The sequence below is a fragment of the Cyprinodon variegatus genome, unplaced genomic scaffold, assembly GCF_000732505.1.
Source record: "Cyprinodon variegatus isolate N-32 unplaced genomic scaffold, C_variegatus-1.0 Scaffold2, whole genome shotgun sequence".
Classification (NCBI taxonomy): domain Eukaryota; kingdom Metazoa; phylum Chordata; class Actinopteri; order Cyprinodontiformes; family Cyprinodontidae; genus Cyprinodon; species Cyprinodon variegatus.
Genome location: NW_015150455.1, coordinates 2,648,826 through 2,669,611, shown reverse-complemented (window position 1 = coordinate 2,669,611; position 20,786 = coordinate 2,648,826).

Below are 20,786 nucleotides of genomic sequence, written 5' to 3'. Positions count from 1 at the left end.
CGCACAAAAACCTTCTCATCCACACAGGCACGAATTGCGTCCTCGTTTTTCAGAAAGAAAACCAGGGTATTCCAGCTGAAAATGACTTAGCCATGTTTGTTTTGCTTTAGCCTTCTGCATCTAGTTGACATCATACATGCCACTGCATTTCTTTTATTTTCATATGATTTCATATAATTTCTTTACATTTTTTACTTAAGAAATATGTTTTACCTTGGGTGGTCTTTGGCTGGTCCCCTATAATTCCTTTTTAAGCATCAGTTTAGGAACTAAAATATTCTTTCTGTCATTTTTTGTGGACATTACGATCTAAAGAGAAGAGCCTTTTCCTGGTCAGACTTTGTAATTCAGTGAAAGGGTGGAGTCAAAGTAAAAAAATATGCTCTCCACGGAGACAGAAGGGGTCACCAGTGGCTGGAAGATGGAGGGGATTTTGATGGGAGTTGCAGGGAAGTGAGCTCCCATTTGGCTGGCGTTTGACTGGCTGCTACTGTATTTAACTTTAATGGACCAAATTTTATTGTTGCAGCATTGAACAAAACACTGTTCATCAGTAAAGGATATCACACATAACCCTGTGGGATATGTCCACTTTATACCAGGATTGCATCTAGCTACATGTTTCCCCCCCCATTTTTCTTTGCATAATAGCTCAAGTTTGGTTAGATTGGGTGGCCATTATCTATATTTAAAAGTGTTCCTTCCCAGATATTCACAATTAGATTTATATTTGAACTTATAAAAGGGTATAAACATGCTCTGTCCTAAACCATTCATTGCTACATTAGCAGCATGCTCAGCATTGTTGTTCTGTTGAAAGGTGATTCTTGACCTTGGACCAATTTTTAGAAGCACCTACCCAATTTTCTTCCAGAATTTACCTTCATACAGCTCAAGTGGTCTGTTCAGGAATTATCACCGGCTTCATTGTCACTATTAAAGAAAAGCATTACTGAAACCCCTATGTTAACTCTGCCAAGCTATTTTTTTCCCTCCCATTACCTCTTTTGCAAGTAAGTCAAAAATTTCAGTCTTTCATTTTTTTGTTGTTGTATAGTGTATTGTGGCAGTATTTAATTGGCAAATTTATGGCTTCCCTTTTCTCATCCTTTCACAAAGATGGGTAAATTTGTCAAACTTCTTACACACACACACACACACACACACACACACACACACACACACACACACACACACAAAGTAAAAAAAACAAAAAAACGTTATTGAGCTCTTTCCATTTTAGGATGGAAGTAGGTAGCCTAAGTAATCTAAATTGAAAATTTTTTTTTAAACTAGTTCTATCAGGCAGAAATTATTTTGTGTGAAAAACATAAATTAGATAATACTTGAGAGATTTATAACTCATTTGGGAAATTTTCCTTTGCTTTGGATTAAAATGTTCCCAGTTTGTGTTTGCAGGTGTGTGTGTGTGTGTGTGTGTGTGTATGTCCAGTCATGGTCACCATGGAGAAGTCCTACTAAGAATCGTCATGACAACTCCAGCCATAGACAACTGTGTTATAAGCCAAAACACGTAACCGTCTCCTACGCATCAGTGCCGTTCACACATACGCTCATCCACACACACAAGAGACGCCCACAAGCACGACGACGTATATGACAGATTTTGAAACCAAGTGTCAAAATAGAGTTACTTGTTTATGAGATAAAATTAGGAGAGTGTTTATCCTGCACAGATGGATGGTTGAAATGACAAGTCCTGAAGTGCTGCTACTTTTAAATCTGTCAGAAAGTTTTATCTCACTGGAAGGAAGGCAAAAGATTATATTTTTAAAAGGAAAAAGATGCTGGGAAATAAATTTCTTGAAAAACGTGAGAAACATCAAAACATGCCGTTTTGAAATAAAAGTAGCAGAAAGTGGCTGTGGGCGATAAAGCCCTAGGGATTCTTGCTACCAGCTCACAGCTCACCCTGATCACCTCCAACCACACACACACACACAATCTGCAGATGCACAACCTAATGGTCAAGAAAGAGCCAACCTCCTCTTCAGCTTCTGTATCTGACCCATTTTTATGTGCAGGCTGCAGACACTGTCGAACAGCCCTGCCGCGCAGCCCTCCTTGTTTCCATTGAGGTGGAAAATTCTGGTGAAGTGGGGAACAGAGGGGTGTGGGAAGGCAGGAGCAGTGGCAGATGAGCTTCAGGGCGGAGGAAAGTATCAGGTTGAGTGAGTATGTCCATTAACTCCCCCAGAGGTGCGCCATAGGGGGGTTGAGGGATTTGCCCCTGCACTTGTGCTAAGTGTGTTTGCTGACGAGTGTGTGTGGTCATGTGTTAGTGGAAAGGTGGAGTTCTGGATGAAAACAAAAAACATCCTATCTCACTTTCCATCTTGTGTCCAGCATCCAGAACATCAGGGAACCCTTCCAGTCTGCCTCCTGCCTCCTCTTCTGACACTACTTTGAGAGAAACCAACTCTCTGCAGTGTTTACATTTTTTGACCTCTAACCGTGTGTTAAAGGGATAATTCCGAATTCTTAAAGTGAGCTTCTGCTGAAAGTTTACAATAATTAATTTGTTAGTTTCTCATTAATTCTGTTTCGAATTTTATTGCATTGAAATTCATTGGAAATTCTGGTTATTCTGTGTTTTCTGTTGGTTTTCTCTGTTTGTGTCTACTACTCAACAGGCCCTGAAGTTGATCCTCATTCCATAATTAGGTTAATCATTTCCTAATTTCTCTGATCAATCTCATCTGGGTATACCTGCGCTTTCTATCATTTGCCAGTCCTTATTACACCTTTCTGCTTTCTACTTGATTTTCAAGTGTTCATATTCTTTCACCTTTGCTAGACTCCCTTTATATGTAATTTCTCTTTTTTTTTCATTAATACTCTGACTAAGAAACTCAAATGAAATGTGTACACCAATCCCTTTCAGACTTTTTCCGCTTTTGATTTTCACACTTAAATATATCTGATCTTTAAATACGTTGAATTTGAGATGTGAATAAAAATAGAAGTTTTCGAATTCTGATTTATTCCTCACCGTTGCCACGGTTTTTCCTTTTAGTAAAAATGAAATGCTTTCTGGTTTTGTGTAAATTGGCCCAAAGACCTGTTTAATTTTTGACTCATTGCATCAAAAAATCAGTTATATTTCCTTGCTAACATGAAGTAGACAAATGTATTCAAAGGTCCTGATGAAATAATTTGAAGAAAAGGTGTTTTTATTATTGGGCTGGAAGGGTTTGAAAGTCCTTTCTAAGACTTTGAGTCTCTAGCTAACCACAGTGATGCATTATCTAGAAAATAGAACAGTGGTAACTCTTTATACCAAGGAGCAGAGAGTTTAACAAATTTACTCCATGAACTACTTTTAAAACTACAGCTAGAAATTAAACTGATTATGAAGGGCATATTGTGGAGTTGTAGGGTAAAAGCCACAGCTGGCTTAGAGGAAAACAAGTTAGGCCTGCATTTTTCCAGGAAGCATCATTAAGGTCCTCGAGACCTTTGGGAGAATATTCTTAAGCCTGTTGAAACAAAGGTCAATTGTTTTTGGAAGGGGTCTACTCGCAAAAAGTATTGAAGCATTTTAGGTATAGATCACCATTTGCTGGCTGCTATGTAATGCCTCTGAGTCTACTTTGCTGATTCAGGACCAAAAAAAGTTGCCATAATTGAAGGAGCAAACCATAAACATTAGCTCATCCATTAACAACCTTTAGTTTGACTGCATGTACCAGGGCAATGACTCAAAGCATCAAATCCATCACTGGAGGACACAAATACCACAATGGATGGTTTTAAAGCTGCCTGATCAAAATTCATATTTAATGCTTATTGAACATAATAATTTCTTCTCCAAAACACCCCTGTGTGGCTCAATTAGAAAATTCTACAAACAAGTATCAGAATCAGCTTGGGTGCTATGGTGAAGCATGTGGCACAGGTTTAGAGGCTTTGACTTGTTGTGCGAACCTGTCAAGTTTTGGATTTGAAAATACTGACATTTTACGACATCCACTGCAAGCTGTCCCCCTCAAGCTCCAGTATCAATTAAATTTCAAGACATGTGCACAAGAAAGCTAAAACAAACACTTGTCAACTATTTGGAAACTACAATAAGGTGATGATATTTTGAAAAGCGATGCTAGCAACAGTTCCATTTAGAAAGGTAGCTAAATGTTTTTTATAATTCTATAACATGGGACATTTATGGGAAACTGCTAATACAGGAGGATGACGGGAAGAAGAGGTGAAATACCATAAGTTCCAATCCAAAACGGGAGACTTGACAACTATGTTGTTGCAGGTTCAAGTCTTCATCAAGAGACCAATTTGCTGGAGGCCATTAGCTCTTCCTTTTACCACAGATTTATTGGCTGGAGGCCTTTAAATAAAGACCATAAGAGCAAAAAGATATGACAGGGAAAAGAAGAATGGGCAAATAATCCTGCCTAGCTATGTAAAAATAATCCAGAGTGTAGATCAAAACCATAGTGTTATGTACAATGTGTTAGCAATGATGGATAAGCATCTCCCTGACATGAGTTTTTGGAACTTGAGATGTCTGCAACAGGTGGTGGTGCGCTGTCACCAATGGTACCATTCAAGGTGTGCAGTCACTATTTTTTCGTGTGTGATGTGTGATCATATACTACTGAGAATTGCATAATTGTTTATTCTTGGTTGATTTATGAAACTGTCCCTGTATCCTGGACCTTTATCACGTGTTGTACTTCATATGGGGCCCACCCAGATAATGTTGCTTACGGGCCTATTGTTGTGTCGTTACGCCATTGTCCGTCAGATTTGGTGGTCACTAACCTGTGTTTCCTCTTTCCAGACTTTCCTGCTACAAATGCCCGTTTTTTCTGCAGACCCAGTTGTTTTAATAAACTCTTTTTGAGGTTACCCACTGTCTGCCTTGCGTGAATACTGGGTCCCTCAGTTCTGATTGCGACAGGTGGTAAGTATAAGGTAATGGACTGCACTTGGCAAAGCCCAAATGAAAAAAATAGCAGAATTGAAGGAACTACAGAACATAAATAATCAGTAAGGAGAATGTGAAAAGATATGAACATAAAATTAAAACAATAGCCTAAAATTTTATTCAAATTCAAAAATACTTCCTTAATTCCAAAGTGAAATTAAATGTTGGTGTAACTTATGGGGTTCACAGGTTTTTTTTTATTTTGTTGTAGGTGTTGATAGCTGTAGGCAGGAAGGATCTTCTCACAGATCATGACAATGATCAGATAATACTTAATCCACAGTGCATATACTCTCTTGGCCTTTTATTCACTCAGATTATTTTGCCTCGGGCTAGTCTAACAGGGGTCAATGCCAAAGTAAATTTCTATAATTATTAAGTATCTCAAATATCCAAATCCCCATCATAAGAACCTAAAACAGAAAATACACTGCATAGCTTTTATAGTCAGTGTACCTGTATAACACAAGGCTAAGAAAGTATATCAATCCATAGAACAGCCTTAATGAAACCATAGTAAAACGTATTTTTCTTTTATCTTAAATATCATTATACTTTTCTATTAGGAAGTTTGTTTGTTTTTTACTGGAAACTTTTTAAATGTCCTCACAGAAGGATCATGGGTAAAGCGCTGCCTCTAACCTCTATTTCCTATGTAAAGAAATAATCTGGTTCTGTTACTCCCTTATGCAAATAATGCAAGATCAGTGATGTTATGTTACCATGATGTGAGAGGATGCGTTGGAATATATATAAAAAATATAAATAAAGATGCAAACTTATCCTGACATGTATCCCTGTAAATTTGATCACTTTTATCCCATGAGGAACCAGGATTGTGCCAAATAATATATCCTTAAGCCCCCCCCCCACAATAAAACTTAGAATACCTTTTTTCCATACTGGGCATCTCAGGTGGAAAAATCTAGTATTTATGGTTTAATTTGACATATTTTGGGAGTGAATCCATTTTTATTTTCGTGATGCTAAATATAGTCTAATTTTCCAGTCAGCCTGATATAGCTGCTTCATTTGGTTACAGATTAATCATCAAGGAGCTATGCAGCTCTATAAAGGAGGTGTTTGGAAGGGGCTGTTTGGAAAACTCCTGGTTTGTTGATATGTTGAAAATACTTTTGGGGAACTCCAGTCTCTTGAGTAAAACCAAACAGCAGTCCAGCATTCTGCATCACCATTGCAACATGATGTACAGACTTTTTTAAAGAAAATGTGTTTACAGATTCAGTTGGTTTAGATTTTTTTTGGTGCACAACTGCAGAGGGTGTGGAGTGTTTTTTGGCAGTCAGTGAGAGAGAGCCCCAATTCAAATACTAACTAGACCAACCCTATCCAGGATTAAGTAGGTATGTGGAAAATGAATGAATGGGTGCATACTTTATCCATTACACAGGATCCTTTTTGGAGGAAAAAATCTCAAAATTAATTTAGAAAACCTACATTTAAACGAGTAACATTTTGAAAATAATGTTTTGCAAAAGTATTCATACACCTTAAAGTGTAATAACTTTTTTTTTTATTTTACATTATGGCCACAATTTTAAATGCATTTATGGACTATATGCAATCTCCACACAAAAGTCAATCTTTTCTGAAGGTATTTTAGAATTTTTAAAGATACCTTGATAGGAATTAAGTAGCCTTAATTAAAATCAGTGCAACTGCTTACAATCAAAATTCACCTTTTTGTGACTGAAGTTCCTCTGTGTGTAATTAAATCTGTAGCTGTAAAGGCCTCAAAGGCCTCAATGGTTTGATATTGAATGTAACGGAACAAAGAGCAACCTGAGGATGGAGCAGAAAGGTGAGTGGGGAGGGCTTTGGAAAGGGTTGAAGCAGGATTACTTTATAAATAATGTCCTAATTTTTGAAAAGATTCGAAAATCTGTCTAAAATCTGCCAAATTTCATGTCTGGGTTTCTCTGGGAAGATGGGGCAACATTGTGGAAATCAACAATGAACTTTGTCATACCATACCTACTTTCAAAATTGGGGGTGGCAGCAAAATGCTGTGGGAAAGACGAAGAAGAGGAACAATAATCTGCAAAATTGTGGAATGTGGTGGACGTTCTGTTTCCAGCAGGAAGCCAGTAAGAAATACAGATCAATGACTAAGTTCAAAGGTATTTAAAGGTATAGTGGAGGATGTTCTTTTTCTGGGTGGATCATCAAAATAGGTGCTCCTCCTAATTGTCAATCATTCTGGTGATATGTTTATGTAACTAACTTTCTGCACATGCGCAATTTGTATGTGTGGTGAGCTTTGGTTTCAGACAGTCATTGAAGCTCACCTTTCTTTAGTTCTACAGTTCTTTAAAAGTGGCCGAGGGTCGTAAGAGAAAAAGTGTCTATGAAGAGTATAAGAAGAAAAGAAAGGCCTCAGAAGGGGCTTGTATTTCCCAGAATGCTTTGCGCAGAGACTTCTCTTTGCAAAGCATTATGAGATTTGTGGCACAGCAGTCCCCCGTCGCCATAGACTAATGCTACCTGACAGCGGCAACTGATAACAAATATGGCGCAGGCACCGCACGGTGGAGGAGGAGTTATGTGACCAACGGGGAGCAAAAAGCAGTGATCATCAGTATGAACAGTCGGTTAACTAAGTCCACCATATATTCCTCGCTCTGTATAATGATTGAGGGATGTCAGGGTTAGGCTGGGCGTTCAGACACAGTAAGCTGGCATGAAAACAGCAACTTTTAAACAGAGTGTGCACGAGAAATGGACCCATGCACACTCTCGCTCTTTTTAAGTGAAAGGGTGGGTCTTTTAAAAAATTCACAAAAATCCTCCACTATGCCTTTAAGTACAGAATAGCTTGGTCCAGATCTAGATGTGTATTCATTTGGGGATCCATGGCAAAACCTTAAATCTAATTTTCCAGAGACACTCTTGAGTCAATTAAAGACAGATGTCTTTTTGTGACACTTTTATGTGTAATACATTTGAGAATCCTTATATGTTGATATAGTTTTCCTACCACCATATTTTAGCATATTTTTTATATGTTTCAAGAAAATCCTCAAATGCATTGAAGAGATTGGTTTTAATATGAATATAAAAATGACTCAAAAGAAATCGCTACTTTTGCAATGCACTGCAAGATTCTATCCCAATATTTCTTATTCTCTGCTAATAAAAGAAATGAACAAATTATTTCAAGTTCTTGTGGCTTATCTTTAATTCACAGTCATGGACAATTGTGGACCTTTTATGGTAAAACAGTGGTGTGGGGTTATATCCTTTTTTTATTCTGTGAAAATGAAGCAAGACAACAGACTGGGGTATAACACCTGCAGAGTGTTTTACCAATCTTGTTTCATGAGAAAGAGGGGAGCTTGTCGATATTCATGCGGCCCTGTGGGATGAGAGGTCATAACTACAGTCCTACGATCTGCAAGAAATCTGCCTACCATTTTCTCTAAATCTACTGGCCAAAAAGCAGCGGGTTTGTGGTCCACTGATCAAGGTGGCAACACCTCCCACTCAAGTCTCACTTGCCGGTTTCGTCCTGCTACCATGTGATGTAAATGGAAGTGAAAAAAGGACACCCACTCCCCTCTTAGTGCCATGACAATCATATGACATCAGTTTTGCAATGACAAAGCGTTATTATCACCTGTGCTGGGCATTTCACACTGCAGTCAGATTGGCTGATGAAGTCTGAAGGTGATGCTTTTTGAAATGTAGTGTGGGAGCCTGCGTGTGCAGATCAAGTTCAGATCAGTTATGATGTTTTTAAGCACTCATCTCTCTACCGGAACCAAAATTTGCCATCCCGCCACAGGAGTGGAAACCAGTGGAAGCTTGTGGAAGGCTGCAGCTTTTTTCTAGCTTTTTGAGACCCACGGGGATCGTCTGAAACTTTTTTTGTTCATTGCATCACATCCACAACTGGAAGACAGTGTGGGCGTTTGTGGCAAGGAAGTGTGCACTTTCACTGGCTCCTCTGGTGTGCATGTGTGTAAATGTTGTGAGTATACTAATCCTGGAAAGAGAAGTGAGGCACTTCTACTGTTTGCTAAGAATAGTCTGCACTTTGCATCACTTCCTCTTTCTGATACATCATACATGCACACACACATGCAAGGTTGAACAATTTCCTTGTCTGGCTTGATGTGGCAAGCATGTGCTATGTGAGCGTGTGTGCGGAAAGCCGCTTAATGTAATGGTACAATGCGTGGGTTGGAAAAACAGCTGGCCACTCTGGTTAACGCACACGGTTGCATTAAGTGGTGCAATTAGGCTTACTGTACGTCCGTCCTGTCGTGCTCTGGTTTGCTATAGTGTATAAATGTGTGCGTGTGTCAATGTGTGTGTGAGTTACTGAGAAAGAGTGAGAGTTGGAAAGAGATGTCTCACCACGTGACGTGAGTTTCTGGTGTTTTCCAAACCAAGGAAGTGGAACCAGCAGTGACGGCGATGTGATGTCATACTCAAGCTTTCTTTCTAAATTAACCCTATTTTTTTAAACAACTTTTTTCTTTTATTTCATTCGCTTTCTTTTTTGTCTTTATTCATATTTCCACCCATCTTTGTATTTGTCCCTGTGTGTCATTGCACATGTCTGCTCTCCTTCTCCTTGTCACTCTATCTATTGCTTCTCTTCATGTTACGCTGCTGGAGAGTGGGCGTTCGCTGCGCTTTTTTTTATGAATGGGCCGTGTTGTTTACTCTCTGACAAAGCTATTTCTGTCGGCGTAGATGATGAACACATACAGTGTGACCACACCAACTTCCTCTTCTTTTACTCTCCATTCTCTGATTGGCGGAGCTTCTGCTCTCAATGGCAACGGTTTTGAGGTTGTGAATGTGTGTTATTTAGTGAGTGCATGCATATACGCATGTGGGCCAGAGTGTTGAGGGGTCTCTGTGGGCTTCCTTTTCAGTGATAACTGATAAAAACATCCTGTTTCCAAGAGAGGCAATCTTCTTTCTGCTTTTTTTTCTTTCCAAATGATGTCATTACAGCCCACACCATAAAGAACAAATTTATGTTTCAAAGTGTGACTGAAGAGGTGTCACAGGTGTCAAAGCTGTAAGAAGGGAACTGATATCTCCATCTAAATGAATAAGAATACATTAGAGAATGGACTTTGCTTTTGCCTTTATAATTTTTCAATGTTTCTTACACTTGTCTTTCAAAATGTTTTAGTGCAAGTTTGTCCGAAAAATCAACCATAATAACAAGTCCACCTTAGAATGACTAAAATAAGGACAAAACTTAAAACAAAAATAAAACTGTTTTAGCTTGACTTTAAACAGGAAGTTCGTGGCTGAAATAACTCCAGTATAAGGTAGCATTTACTTTTTAAGAAAAGTCAATATCATGTTTGTCAGAATCATTTTTTTTTCTCCTAAAGCAAGAATTTGCCATTTAAAACCTTGTTTTGTTTTTATTGTTTATATTATTGCTTTATAAGATCAGGAACATATAACTAAAACATAAAGTCAAAAAAAGAAAAAAAATGACACCACTGTAACTGGTGTAAGGTTGCAGAGAATTTTTGCGTATTGGGCGCCAGCGGGGGTATTTATGTGGTAGTGGTCGAGTTGGGCTGAGGTTGAAGTGTGAAAACCTTGGGACTGTAGGTTTTAGATAATACAGGTTGTTAATGTGCAGATGCAGCAGTGACCTTGATCTGACACTCCACTAAAGTTCGTCCGTTAACAACTTAAACATTTTGAAATCATTATCCTACAGTTCTGCTTAGGCTTAATGTTTACAGTTATATACATTATTAGTGCAATTTAACCAGCATAATCAGACTGAAATTGATGATCTGTGTTGATAAGCAGTATGCTTTGCTTAACAGTTATCAATACACCTATGAGTAGAGGTGGACTCACATTGGTTAGGTCTATCTTCTTTCATGCTCTATTCCAAAAAAAGCAGCTGTGTCTTAAGAGATTATAGCAACACTTTCCCTAATACATTGTCAACATTACTTTAAGCTTAGAGATTCTCCTAAATTGTTAGATCATAGATAAAAACCAAAGATCATACAGTCGCATTTTTAATAAAACACTCTGGGTCTGTTTCCCTGAGGTCCACTCATTACTTTTGCTGAATTTTAGTATTGACATCTCTATCCACCCTCTCCACATGAGTGTGTGTTTACATGACTCTGAATAAGTTCGTTTGAACTGCACTGAGGACATCCAGTTTGAGTGTTTCTCCTTGACTGCTCTTTCCGGTCGAGAAACAGAAGTTTTTCTGTCAATGAGGCTTATGGATCGGCACATTCCTGTAGCCCTACCCCCCCAACTCACTCGCCCACACATGCAACATACAAACAAAGTACTGTAGATCCAGACTTTTTTGTTTTAAAGTTGACAGAAAAAAGACCTAGTAGTTCAAAAACATGTCTGTAAGGAACATGTCTGAGAGGGAAAATCTATTTCAGCAGAATCTTCTTGCTATCTTGCACTGTAAAGCACATACATTAACCATAAAATAAACTGATGAAATACTTAAAACATTGTAGCTGTTTTTGACAATAAACTATTTTAAAACCAACTCTAATGCAAACGCCTCTGTGTGTTTTTTTATTTCTACCATTAAATGCCTACAATTTACTGTGTACAATATGTGCCGAATTTTACACTAGTCTATGTAGGAAAATTAAAATGTGCTTTTGAAGAACTAAAATATTAGATGAGAAATGGACTTCACATGAGATTTTCTGCTGATTGATTATATTATCAAACCTTATATCATTGTGTAAGGTGAGTGATGTAGGACATATCAAAAAGTATATAGATCTGAATAATTAACAACAAATCAGTTAATATTACAAAAAACTTAACAGAATATTTTGAGACTTCTTGTTAGATGTAAAAATAATTATAAAAGCAGATTGTGGTGAGGAATTAAACCATATCTATTCTCACTTGAAGTGGTTAAAGTCAAACATAGGTGTAGCATATCAGGTGCATACGAGGAAAGAATCTTTAATCAGCATTTTTCAGGATGTTTGTCCTTAGATATGTGGTTAGTTGTGCTTCTGACTTTTGGAGTGAAAACTGAACTAGTGTTGTAGTCAAGCTCACAACAACCAAGACCAAGAAATACTGTGACAGAGACAACGCCAAGACCTTTAGAGGCTGATACCAAGACCAAAACATTTAGACTTGTTTTGGCCTTGTCTTGATTTTAGCCTCTAAAGGTCTTTGCCTTGTCTCAGTACACCTTGGTCTCAGTTGGTGTGGTTTTGACTACAACACTAAAGTGCATACCATTAAGGGATGGAAAGAGCAGTGTTTGAGGCTTTGAAAGGAATGTTGTTGCAGCATGTGATTCTAAAAATGGTTTAAACTTTCAGAATAACCTCAACATACCGAAGCCTGGCAATCCAACCCAAAGAGTTGGAAGAATGCCAAATTAAATTTACATAAACCCCCAATATCATGAAACCTGACTTAAATAAAATACAGCATTCCAAAAAAAGAATCCTATGCCTTGTCAGTTGGCACTCGTAGAACCTCTGATATTTTTTCCTTTTCTATTTCTACTTTATACCATTTATAAGAAGAAGAAGCATCATGAAAATTTTAAACATAACAGATAAATAAATCTACCCCTGATTGGCAGAAAACCTTTGAAAGTCCTTGCAAGACAGCCGGATGTTTATCCTTTTTGAGATCTTGTGGGTGACCTAAAACAGGCTGTAGATGTAAGAAACTCTTCAAAAACATCCGAGTGCTAACACTGATGAGCAGGGCAAACTTTCTTCCTATGGCTGTGTCAGTTCTGTAGTGTAATTCAGTGGTACATAATGGTAAATGGCCTGTTGTTATATAGAACTTTTTTTAAGTCGGGTAACTTGACCAAAGCACTCTACACTACATTCAGTCATTTACCCATTTATGCACACACCGGGCCCTCTGACCGCCATCAGTAGGCATCTAGGATGAAGTGTCTTGCCCAAGGACACAATAACTTTAAAAGCCAGAGGCTGGGCTTAGAACAACAACCCTTTAGTTGCAGGGCAAACTCCTGCATCAGACGCCACTGTCGCACCATTAATATATTTATGCAGCAAAGATAACTGTTCTTTGTATATATCCACACAAGGATGACAGATGCAGAATATCGGGTAAACAAGACTGTTTTTTCCCCCATGAAAATAACTGACATTTGCTTATATTACCCATATACACTCACCGGCCACTTTATTAGGTACCCCATGTTAGTAATGGGTTGGACCCCCTTTTGCCTTCAGAACTGCCTCAATTCTTTGTGGCATAGATTCAACAAGGTGCTGGAAGCATTCCTCAGGGAGTTTGGTCCATATTGACATGATGGCATCACACAGCTGCCGCAGATTTGTCGGCTGCACATCCATGATGCGAATCTCCCGTTCCACCACATCCCAAAGATGCTCTATTGGATTGAGATCTGGTGACTGTGGAGGCCATTTGAGTACAGTGAACTCATTGTCATGTTCAAGAAACCAGTCTGAGATGATTTCAGCTTTATGACATGGCGCATTATCCTGCTGAAAGTAGCCATCAGAAGTTGGGTACATTGTGGTCATAAAGGGATGGACATGGTCAGCAACAATACTCAGGTAGGCTGTGGCGTTGCAACGATGCTCAATTGGTACCAAGGGGCCCAAAGAGTGCCAAGAAAATATTCCCCACACCATGACACCACCACCACCAGCCTGAACCGTTGATACAAGGCAGGATGGATCCATGCTTTCATGTTGTAGACGCCAAATTCTGACCCTACCATCCGAATGTCGCAGCAGAAATCGAGACTCATCAGACCAGGCAACGTTTTTCCAATCTTCTATTGTCCAATTTCGATGAGCTTGTGCAAATTGTAGCCTCAGTTTCCTGTTCTTAGCTGAAAGGAGTGGCACCCGGTGTGGTCTTCTGCTGCTGTAGCCCATCTGCCTCAAAGTTCGACGTACTGTGCGTTCAGAGATGCTCTTCTGCCCACCTTGGTTGTAACGGGTGGTTATTTGAGTCACTGTTGCCCTTCTATCAGCTCGAACCAGTCTGGCCATTCTCCTCTGACCTCTGGCATCAACAAGGCATTTCCGCCCACAGAACTGCCGCTCACTGGATGTTTTTTCTTTTTCGGACCATTCTCTGTAAACCCTAGAGATGGTTGTGCGTGAAAATCCCAGTAGATCAGCAGTTTCTGAAATACTCAGACGAGCCCTTCTGGCACCAACAATCATGCCACGTTCAAAGTCACTCAAATCACCTTTCTTCCCCATACTGATGCTCGGTTTGAACTGCAGGAGATTGTCTTGACCATGTCTACATGCCTAAATGCACTGAGTTGCCGCCATGTGATTGGCTGCTTAGAAATTAAGTGTTAACGAGCAGTTGGACAGGTGTACCTAATAAAGTGGCCGGTGAGTGTATGGTTTTATGGTCTTCATTTATAGTCTCAAAACTGGAATGGTTGCAAATATAAAATAATATGAATGTCATGGATAAAGTGGTTGGAGCACAAACATGCTGAATTTTACCTTGTGTCCGCTCTGGATATTAGCCGCAGGCACCTATCCATTCTCATTGCTAATTGGAAGGTTTGCGCACCATCACTTCAGAGATAATTTTTCTGTAATTTAGCCAATAACTAGTTCTTTTAGGGCTTGAAATCATAAAAATATAAGAACTTCTTTAAAAATATACCGTTATAACACACTCTTTGACACAGATCTTTTATTTTTGAATATGAAGTTATTATTCTTAGTGTTATTTAAAATCATCATATAATTATTGCACAGTGTAAACCAGTTAGCTGAACTGAGAGAATGTGTATCTGTGTGTGTCATTTATTAACTTTACTTTTAGTTTATTATGATAATATTTGTTTATTGGTTGGGTAATTATTCATTTCCCATAAATTTTTGCATTTTTTGGTGTACAAACAATGACGTCCAGAAACATTTATCTGAATTCGAAACATTTTGTTTGCCTCCGTCTTGGTTATGGTCTTTGGAAGTCTAGTCTTGGAGGGAGTGCTCTTGTTCTTGAAAGAACCTGTCTTGACTCCATCCCTGTATATAACAACCTATGCAAGGTGGGAATAGCACTGATAAAACTAAAGTGTTTCTGCTCCCAGTTGTGTACGGAAACACTTTGTCAGTCAAAAAGCGTTAACAACTGGAACAACGCTATTTATGTTCCTGGAGACAGAAACACAGTTACTATTTTTACATGTGTTTTCCATTTTGGCCGAGTGGCCTACAATTTGCATCTTTGTCTGTGTATATTTTTACTGCATGTGTTGTTAAATTTAATAATTCAGAATTTGCTTAGGTCACACTATTGTTGCGTGTTTGCATGTTTTCTATTTCTGTTTGTTAAGCTATTTTTACCATTCCTCAGCTTTGGTTTTCAAATATATAATTGCATACATCCACACATTTGTTCTGCCATGATGCAAACAGAGTGTTTGCCATTTATATCATTGCATGTCAAGTAATACAACTGATGTAGTTGTCATGCTATATCAATTTATTTGAATACTACATAAAAAGGACTACAGGGGATAAATGACAACAGAAGAAGTCATGCAGGAAGTATAGTCATCGTTGACTAATGTAGCCGGTGAGGACCCAGTTTGCTCCTTTTTGAGTTAATGTTTTTTTGGTTGTTATTGCAGTAAAAAAAAAAAGTCAGATTATCAGACATAATTTTACAAAGCAAGTTCTTTGAGCTAATATAAAAATCAGGCATAGTAGCACTCTTATATCTATTTTATCCAAACCAAGCAGGCCCCATGTAAAAGCATATTTAGGGAAAACTCACATTCACATTCCATTATTTCAAGATGTTTAAAAGTCCTATATTAAGCTTTTTTTAAGCCTTTAAATGTGAACTATAGCATATATTTTATGAAATAATATGGACTCAAACAGTTCTCCTGTGTTTGTTGGCGTACAAGCACTCTGAGAATTTAGCTTGGAGGCATGGTTACTGGATGTTTAGGAAGGTTGATTGAAGTCTGAGATCTCCCATAGCCAAAAAACATTTTTTTGCATCTTTAACACTAGCTGTAAAAAAGAACAGTTGCTGTCTCTATGGAAATTAGCTGCTAACTGAAATACTTAATCACAACTTTGAGCCGCAACGACTGCACTCTGCCTCACATTACTGCTCACTGATCGGAGAAAGCAGCCGTTTATTTAATAAGCAGGTGTAACACGGTCAAGGTGGGTACCTTCTTGAGGGGACAGGATAACACTTTCCTAAATAGGACGGTGATGGCCTCTCATTTTCCCAGGACAGGGAGAAGCTGCTGCTTAGAGAGCAGAATTTGAAATGTATGAATGAATGAAAAATGTATGAATCAAAGGAGATGCTACTTTGTGCATGATTTGAATTAAGGAAAAGCATTAAAAATTTTTTAAAAGCTTGAAAAGTTTAGTTTAGATGCCATAGCCCCTTAAATTTGACATTATAAAGTAGGCTAAAAGACACCAAAGGATACACTTCCTTACAATATTAATACATTTATTATTAACAGATGAGAAATAAGGTCGTTCAGATCTATTAATCTATAAGCCACAAAATAATCCAAAACAAGTCTGCTGAGGATGCAAGCAGTATTCGGAAAAAAAGAAAATCATCTCAGCCAAACATAATGGTAATATTATGTGCTGTAGTTGAGGTACTATAAGATTTTGCTTTCAGCTTTAAAATCTTCAAGGAACGCCATCACCTTTTGATCTTAAACTTAAGCACATTAGAACATTAAAGCCTAAATTTGATTGACAACACTGTGACATGACCTAATTACATAATCTATAATTAGCCAAAATTTATTTTCGCAGTGAAACCCTGACTTAAAGATCCAAGATGACAGTTTGCCTATACAATACAGTATATGTTGATGTTATAAGCTTCTAGCAAAAGGGTTATGAATATTTACATTACATTAAACCAAGGGCGCAGACAGTGCTGTGAGGACATGCTGGTTTTGTGTTTGGATACATCAAAAGCAACAGAAATATATACTTTTCTCACGTAGCACACCCCTGGAGGTACATTTTTTGGAGTAAATTCCTGCTTATTTAACCTGCAAAAAATGCAAATGGAAATAAATGACACTAGAAAATTACACTTTCTTGAAAAGTGAGAACGCATCTTATGAGACTTTCACTGGTAAAAGGTGTTGGACAAGCTGGTCTTTTCCTTCCTGTGCCTTTGCTCTAATCATTATGTGACGTCATGTGAGTATTGCTGATGGAATCCCCAGCTACACACTGCTGTGTGAGAAGGAAAATGCCAGTCATCAGGTCACACTGATGACCAGAGGACTGTCTCTGAGAGTGACGTCATGAATACGTCCAACTCCGGGAGATTTACTACGCACACCTGGGTCACTCTAAGACAGGGAAACCCTCTCTCTTTCTTTCTCTCTCTCTCTGTCTCTCTCTCACACACACAAAGCCACATTGCTAATCCAATTAGGACAGTAGTTAGTGGCTGCCTGGCTCAGGCCTCCTCAGACGCATGTTGATCCAATTATCACCGGATGGATTGGCTGGGCAATCCCCGTGCTTCCCAGCTCAAAGGTGCTTAAATGGCACTGGGCCACAGCTTTAGGAGGATACCACATACGCACAAAGGATTCCCCCTGCTATTTTCAGAGACGTAAGAGCTAGTTGCGCAGGGAATCTACAAAGAATAGGAAGAACCTAAGAGGTGACTTCCACTCTGTCAGCAAAGTTGTAGAAATTGAACTGAAAAGTCTGAGCTCAGCCAGAGTTGAAGATTTTCTTCTATTGACAAACTAGGATTTGCCTAAGACAAATGCAGTCTGAAAATGATCAAGAGGAATAAAAAAAAAAAACAAACAAACAAAAAAAACAAAACAGTATGGGCAACCTTGGGTTGCTGCATATAAGGCCCTGAGCATGCACTTGTGTTTAAAGTGCTGGAAAAGCATTGATATGATTTGTGGTGGGCGAATGAGTGTGTATGTGTGGCTCTTATGAGAGCCTCTTCATCAAACAACAACCCAGAATGATGCACACTTTAAACGAGGCCACAAGTCCATATAGTGGCTCTTACCTCGCTGTGCAGGGAAACTCTGCTGTGTTGTTACATTCTCTTTTATTCTTTCCTCTGCACACAAACACACACTCACCCAGTGCGCTCTGTATCAGCACAATGGCCGATCCTCTCCTTGTGTGATGAGCTGCGCTGCCAAGCTAAAGTCACACACTCACATGCACACTTCATACAAACAGACAAAAAAGGAAAGAAAAGCCTTTGGTGAGAGGAAGCTCATGAAAAGGTGATTGAGCGAAAGGGGAGGTAGTTGTGTCTGTCATGTGTCATGTCAGGCCCTCCTTTATGCTAATGTACTATTCATCTGTGTTATAGAACAATAATGACTCTTATTGCAGCGAGACTCATTGAAGCACTCAAACCAGAAATGCTCTACTGTCCACTCCTCCCTCTCTGTTTCATACCTCTGTGTGTCTATTTCTTTTTATCTTATTTTATCTATAGTTCTTTTTGCCTAATAGTGCAATTCTTTTTTCCTGGAGTTACGTGTCAATATTTAGCATAATAATTATTCTATATTTTTATTTTCTGTCAGGTCTCACCTGTATTTGTTAAATACAGTTGTTAGTCACCAATAACTTCAAATTGGGCATTTTTGGCCCTACTTATTTGATCAAAAGTGCGCTTCCAAAAGAGACCTGTAAAGATGAATACATTTATAATTATTTTTTCAACTTTAATTATTTACCATGGTATTTTTTCATTAAAGGTTGTTTGATAGTTTACGGATCTTAAGGATTTTCCAGAGATTTTTTGGAGATTCCCTCCTCATTGTTTAGGGAGAGTCAAGATTATCACAAAAGCATTTATCTGAGGATTCAACACGTCACCTTGGGTGCCATGTCCTCTACTGGCTGGTTGTTAAGGGTGAAGCTTTACTACAAAGCCAGATGATCATTAAAGTCAGGATGATGTTGTAGGTTGTCAGCTGATTTTTAAAATTGTATAATCTTTGTTTCTTTGCTTATTGAAACTGAAAACAACAAAAACAGCAACAAAAAAGATGTGGACTTTTTCTTCACTTTTATTTGAAAAAAAATGTCCTCTTTCTTCTAAGTTAGTAAACTGTTGCAAAGCTTCCACCCTTCAAAAGCATGGAAAGGCAAAGGGTGAATGCCTGGGTGGAGAGTCAGCTGTTTTCACCCTGAACTGGAAGCAGTTTATTTTTATTTATTTTACTTAGTCGATCATATAATTCAATCAATCCAGCCAAGAAATCAAGGCAATGTGCTAACTAACTTCAGATAAAGGGGATCGCTAATAAAGAGGGTCACTAAGGTCAGCTAGTGCAGCATTAATTTTCCAACTTGCAGATGGAGCAAAGAAGAGTGAGCAGGATGCAGCATGGTGAATTTTTGGAAGCCTAAGATTCAAAGTCAACACAGGAATTAACATCCATGCTTGGAGGGTTAGCTACCATAGTGAGGGACTACAATGAGCAGCCGTGTAACTGTATTTATTTTCATTATGTAATCATTGTGGCTTTTTTTGAGAGACAAATACACATATATTGCACATATAATGTACAAACATAAGTTAAAAATAATTATGAAAAAAAAAACAGAAAAAATATGATGAACTGGTATCCTTGGAGGAGACTTAAAATTGTAAAACAAAAACATACTGTATGTTCATGAATTGCAGCATGTAATATTCATATATATACAGCTATAGAAGGCAGCTGCTGGGCAGTGTCTGCACTGGAGGAAGGATGATGAAACAGTTCTTCTGGATTAAACTAAAATTGCTTTTTAAAAAGCCACCCACAAACCTCTTAGGAACAATTAACCTTTCAGCCTTTGTCAAAATTTTTGCTCTATCTTTCATTTTAATTAAAAATCCTTGTCTCCGCTGCCTTCTTCACGGTAGGTCAGAGCCACACTTTGACCCTGACTCGACATCACAACACGAATGTAACAAAGATTTTTCAATCAGATTTTTTAACACTTTGTCAGATTTGTTGCATAATAGGTAAAAAATAGTTATGTTGTGTGGAAGTATATGCATCGTGTGTGCAAAAGTAGTAAAAAAAAAAAAAAAAAAATATCATCGGGGAAGAGGAGCCTCTCTGCTGTTCTCACTACTGTCCTCCACACCATACTGTGAGACAGCTGGTTAGAACGCTCTGTCTCACTGTGTGGAGGCTGCATATATATATATATATATATATATATAAACAATGATTTTTTAATGAGTTTAATGAGTTTTTACAGCACTAGTGGCTTGTTTTTTTCAACAGTAGGCTGACAGGAAAGGGTATTATGAGAGAGAGGAATAGACATGTAAGTAAGGACCGCAGGTCGGATTCAAACCCGGGTCGCCCGCGTCGAGGACTAAGGCCTCCATACATCGGTCATGCGCGCTAACCACTGCGCCACCTGTATGCCCTCAATAATGATTAATAATTAATGAATTATTCAAAATTTCAATTTATCCAATTTATTGCATCTATTTGTAGATTTGAGAAGAAACAGGAGCAAGTCAAATGCTATCAAATTCATGGGAGTAGAAGTGCAAGTCATGGAGAAATATATAGACACGTCTGTGTTGAACTGGACAACTGCATCTAATTGAAATACAACTGAAAAGTCAACTACAAGAAAGGATAGAACCGACTGGCCTTCTTAAAGACGCTTAGCTTCCTTTGGTGTGGTCTGTATATCTTCTATGAATTCGTTGTAGAGATAGTGTTGTATTCTGATATCATCTGCTGCGATAGCAGCATTAGAGCAAATAAAAAAATCATCAAGCTGATAAA